At 40.4% G+C, this 6,000-nt stretch overlaps 1 long non-coding RNA gene across 2 annotated transcripts in view; it reads right to left on the bottom strand.

Annotated features, from left to right (window-relative positions):
- LOC149129207 (uncharacterized) overlaps nt 1-6,000 on the bottom strand; it is a 63,763-nt gene continuing 57,763 nt past the window's right edge. For both annotated transcript variants that reach the window (XR_016240265.1, XR_016240264.1), the window contains exon 3: nt 1-4,043. This is a non-coding gene — a long non-coding RNA (uncharacterized LOC149129207). The remainder of the gene's footprint in view (nt 4,044-6,000) is intronic.

Below are 6,000 nucleotides of genomic sequence, written 5' to 3'. Positions count from 1 at the left end.
TTTAAATGATTTTTTTTATTCGAGAAAAACATATTTTCGATGATAAAAAAGACTATGTAGACATTCTTTTATTTGTTTTCAGTCAATTGACTGCAGCCATGCTCAGTCAAACCAATTCGACCCCAGGACATACACTTTGTAAGTCTAGTACCGTCTCTTTTTGCTAAACATACCAACATTGGTTGCCAAGCGATGGTGGAGAGACAAACATACACATAGATACGACAGGCTTCCTCCAGGCCTTGATTGGCCTGAGGCTATAAGTAGAAGACACTTTCCCATCGCTTGACAACCAATGTTGGTGTGTTTACGTCCCCCATAACTTAGCAGTTTAACAAGAGACCAATAGAATAATAAGTACTAGGCTTCAGAAGTCCCAGGGTTGATTTGCTCCAACATGGCCACAGTCAAAATAATTCACTACAGCTAGAATCCTTTTGTCCAAAGACGAAAGGGATCAGGACCACACAGCAGGTGGACCCACCAGTCAAATAAAAAAGACAAACACTGTAAGTGGGAGGGTCAATCCTTTTTTTTTTTTACCCTCTCAAAATAGAGTTGAAATTGAAATGATGAAGGAAGAGGTATGTATACATGATAGAAGGGGGGAGTGATTGGCATGGAGTGGATGGGAGGAAGAAGAAAAAGGACCCTTGACCACTAGTTGCTTCTGCTGTCACCTTCCATCAACCACTTACTAAGGTGCACTTAGACATCCACTAACCCAAACTGCTGTTACTACCACCACAACCAGTTACTATGGTAATGATCCAAGTTGTTAATGGTTACAACAGCTTCTGCTGTGCTTCACACTACTCCCACCACAACTACTAACCTCTCCCTCGCTAGATATAGTGACCAATCAACCCTTCCGCTCTAATTGCTTTGAATAAAGAATGAAAAAAAAAACAATAGATTAAAATGCTAGATATTCCCCTCTAAGACGAGATGGCCATGGTTGGAACACTGCCCCAGAGTTAAAACTACCACTGACTTTTATTACAGAAGTTACATCCATAACGAGAGAAGAAGTAATTAAGTATGAAGGTTCATTTGAAGAGAACGAACCCAACAAAGGTAAATTAAATGAGAAAGAAGGTTTAGAAATTAAAATAAATTGCAATAGTGGGGGGACAACCTTGGATAGGTTTCAGTGTTATTGACCTCCTCAAGCAACCAGACAATAACTAAGATCACACAAGATTTATACATATACATTTAGATATATATATACACACAAAACGGGGTCTCTTCCTGCCAAGGGTTCCAGATGAGACTACTTCACGGCAGGTGAGAGCAGCAGTGATCAGACTCTCTCATTGACCAAATGCCACCTATCAGAGGAGGTTCCAAATAATAGTGTAGCACAGGCAACGGTGGTGCCCCAGCATGACCACAGCTTTAAATATGTTTAAAGACTAGAGATATACATGAAGTATGTGTGCACAGAATTTATATATCTCGCACCATGCACACACAATGTAATTCCGTGTGCACTCAAATCTCTCTATCTGCATGCAGCAGCATGTATGTATATGTGTGTGTATACAGATGCATCTTACCATCTGGCAAAAACAAGCTGTAATTCACGGAGGTCAAATAAGAGCAAAACATATCTAGAGTTGTCTACCCCGTTCGATACTTCAATAGCAAAAAAAAATATTATTTTTTGTGGTGGTGGTCATATTTCTGGGTACAGGGTGGGCCAAAAGTCACACACGAAAATATAACATCTTATACTACTATTAATCATCATTATTATTTTGTGTAACATTGAAACACTGTTGGTCGATTATTGTTTTATTTGTTTCAGTCACATGACTGCAGCCATGCTGGAGCACTGCCTCTCAGTCGAACAAATTGACTCTAGGAATTATTTTTTCTAAGCCTAGTACTTATTCTATCTCTTTTGCCAAACTGCTAAGTTACGGGGGACGTAAACACACCATCGGCTATCAAACAATGGTGGCAGGGACAGACAGATACACTCACATGTACATACACACATATATATATATATATATATATATATATATATATACACACGACGGGCTTCTTTCAGTTTCTGTCAACCAAATCCACTCGCAAGGCTTTGGTTGGCCCGAGGCTTAGTGGACACTTATTTAAAGTGCCACACAGTGGGACTGAACCAGGAACCATGTGGTTGGAAAGCAAGCTTCTTTACCACACAGCCTGCGCTTGATTAGTGCAAAGAGTCCATGCAACATGCAGTGTGCAGGACAAATACCAATGGTTGCCCCCTCCCCTACCTGTGCAAAGATCTCTGCAGGAAATTCTGTTCCTTGTACAACAAACAATAAAAAAATCTGCAAATGGTGAATGTTTCGAACCCTTGTAATCAGGATGTTGACATTTCCTAATTAGTTTTGTGTTGTAATTAACCATAAAGTGCTGTTTTTGAAATATGGGGGAGAGGGGGGTCTCAGTGTGTGACTTTGGGCCCATCCTGTATTTTGACAGATTCAAAGCTAGCAAGGGAAACAGACTTACCTACCCATAAAGCACCTTTTGTCTGACGCTCTGCCGATTCAGAGACATGACAGTAGTAGTAGTAGTAGTAGCAGTACTTGTGGGTGGTGGTCGTCGTCGTCAAAGTAGTTGTAGCAACAGAATTTAGAAAGATATTAGAAATAAGGAGGGAGGGAGGGATGAGGTGACAATCATGAGTTTCCTGCCCTGAAATTATCAGATTTAAAAATGCGACTGAAATATTGTTAATAGTAAAGCTGTGGTGGTGAAAAAACAAACGAAAAAAAAAAACAGTAACCATGACGACATTACAGACTCCCCCAACACATACATACTGAAGAGGCAGAGAGAGAGAGAAACGGGGGCAGTTATGATGGCTAAGGAACTAAATGAAGGGACAACAGACCTACCAGACTATCAAATGGGAAAACATTGAGCACACACAAACTCCCTCACTTTGGTGGGGAGAATAAGGAGAGTTTAGCTTAACCTGGGGCCCAATGAGTTTGATAAGAGTAACAAGAAATCATTATTATTATTATTTTATTTCACTCCATTTTAGAAAAACTGAAACACGTCTTTGACAATTCCGGAGCACATTGGACTTGTTTTTCAGTCTGGTTGCGATGGTGCAACAAAACAGAACAGAACAGTTGTGGACATCTCCAACCAAAAGCATCGTGAGAAAAAGCAACATCGCATACAACGGCCGGTCAATTTGTCCGAGAAGTTCATGCAATACGGTGTGCCCAACACATAGCAAAGTGGACCCCTCACCACCGAGATGTCTCTGTCAGAAAGAGGCTTTAAAAAGAAAAAAAGTCCAAAGAAATTCGTGCACACATTGTCACAGGGAGTTGATATTCCTCACACAACAATGCAACGAAGAATAAAAGCTACAGACATTTGCTAATTTGTTTTGCTTTCTAATTAAATATAAATGGGTTGTTTTTGAAATGTGCAATAGAGATATTAGAGTCTTAATCTTGGCACATGACCTTTGGCCCCCCCCCCCTCAACTTGTATATATTTTTACAGAAAGACGCATGCACACACACATTTTTAAAGATGTCCCGCTCCCCAGCCCCATTATTCCAATACAACTTTGCTAAAACCTTACTGTATGGTGCGGTCAGCTACCATTTATGAAGGAAAAATATTATTACACCAAGCTGATAGTGAGAGAAAAGGACAACACCAGCACTGCCGCCACCACAGCAGAAAAGAAATTTGGCAGATGACGTCTATGTGCACGAGCGTGTCTATAAATGGTTAAGGAGAAGCAGCAAGGGGTCAGAGGTTGTGGTATGATGGGGAGGAAGAGGAGGAATAAGGAAGAAATGAAAACAGGAGGCAAGAATGTTGGAAGGGAGATTAATAAGAATAATAATTATTGTAATTTCAATAACATCATCAGTACAAATATAAGCAGGCAGCTAACTCTTCTTCTCTCAGTCTGTGTATATATGCATGCGTATATGGACATGTTGTACACGCACATACACATTTATGTAATGTATAATGTTATATATACCAACATCTATGTGGAAAAGCTGCAAAGAAAAAAAAAGAAAAAAAGATTAGACAATAAAACAATACAAAATAGATAAATTCTATCCTCATTTACCATCCATTTTGTCTGCTGGCATCGGCTGGACATCTTGGGAGCAACTGGGCAAGGCCAGGAGCCACACCATATAAATAAATATATATATATATATATAAATAAATAAATAAATAAAAATATAGATAAATAAAGAATATATATATATAAATTAATAAATACATAAATAAATAAATGAATAAATATATAAGTAAATAAATAAATAGTGTTCAGGATGCTTTTTACATTACCACCATGGAACCGGGCAAGGCCAGGAGCCACATTATTCTGGATACAAGGAAATGATCCAGAATTACAAACTGATCATCCACTAATATGTGCAACTCTATATTAAAACTTTCTTGTGTACCCAACCCAGTATTAGCCAATATACATCATTCCCAGTGGTGCATTTATTTCGAGATGCTCTGTGTTGAATAACTCAGTTATCATTCAGCCAGTTTTAGGAACAGAACGTGACTAAGGTATGGTGGGAGATTTTAATTGAGAACTTCTAAAAACAACACAACATTTGTAGTTGGAGCCAGAGCCAGTTTCAGCCGGGCTGGTAACGAAAATTCAATCTTATAATAATTCTGCTTCTTCCTCCGTTACTCAGCCCATTCGTGAGGCTGTCATGTGATTGGCTGAAGTCGGGGAGGCTGGGAGTGAAACGTGGAATTCTTTTTAACTCAGTCTTATTCCTTAGTTATTTCGTCTGACTGTAATGCCTTCTTCATGTGATTGGTTGAAGGGAAAAGTGAAGAACAAGAGAGAAAAAGAGGGGAAGAGTGAGAGAGAAGTTTATAAAATTGTGAATAAAGCATCATCATTTAATTCTGCTTCCCATGGACGGTTTGACTGAGGACTGGCAAGCTAAGAGGCTGCACCACGCTCAAATTGATTTGGCAAGGTTTCTACAGCTGGATGCCCTTCCAAATGCCAACCGCTTTACAGCAGGTGTGTGAAATGGGCTAAAAAGCATCATACAACGTGGAAGACAATTGGAGATTTCTGCGGGACAACCTGTTGAAAGCCACCGACCAGATTTGTGGGTGGTGTAAGGTCCCCTCCCGACCCAGAGTAACGTGGTGGTGGAACAAGGAGGTAGACAGGGCTATTAGACAAAAGAAACAGGCTTGGAAGGACTGGAAGAACGGTGGTAGCAGGGAATTGTACCAATGTGCCAGAAGGGAGGCTAGGCGACAGGTTTATTTAGCCAGAGGGGAAGCAGATAAGGAAAGATTTGCCAATGTTCTGCGCCGTGAGGACCAAAGACTCGAGGTATTTCATGTTGCAAGACAGTGTAGGAGAGAGAATAGTGATGTTGTAGGAGAGAAATGTGTTCGCATGGATGATGGTACGCTTGCACTAAATGAGGCTGCAAAGAAAGAGGTCTGGAGATGCCACTACGATAGATTGCTTAATAAAGAGAATGAATGGGAGAAAGAGAGCCTGCCGTATGTCGACCCAATAGAGGGACCAGCTATCCGAGTTGATAGTACCAGGGTAGATAAAGCAATTAAGAGTATGAAGACCGGGAAAGCCCCCGGCCCATCAGGAATCACTGCAGAGATGCTCAAAATATCTGGCAGTGTTGGCTATAGCCTAGTCACCCGTATTACGAACCAGGTGATACACGAAGGAGTCATACCCAATGACTGGTGTAGCAGCATCATAGTCAACTGCTACAAAGGTAAAGGGGACGCTTTAGATACAAATAATTACAGAGGCATCAAGCTGTTAGATCAGGTTATGAAAGTTACAGAGAGGGTCATAGCCCAACTAATTAGGGAGCGAATCAATTAAATGAGATGCAGTTTGGGTTCGTGCCAGGTAAAAGCACTACTGATGCCTTATTTCTAGTGAGACAGTTGCAGGAGAAATACCTAGCTAAGGATAAACCT

This window comes from Octopus bimaculoides, unplaced genomic scaffold (assembly GCF_046866305.1).
Source record: "Octopus bimaculoides isolate indiv1 unplaced genomic scaffold, ASM4686630v1 contig112, whole genome shotgun sequence".
NCBI lineage: Eukaryota > Metazoa > Mollusca > Cephalopoda > Octopoda > Octopodidae > Octopus > Octopus bimaculoides.
The sequence above is the reverse complement of the archived record's forward strand: the minus strand, read 5'-3'. Positions and strand labels throughout refer to the sequence as shown.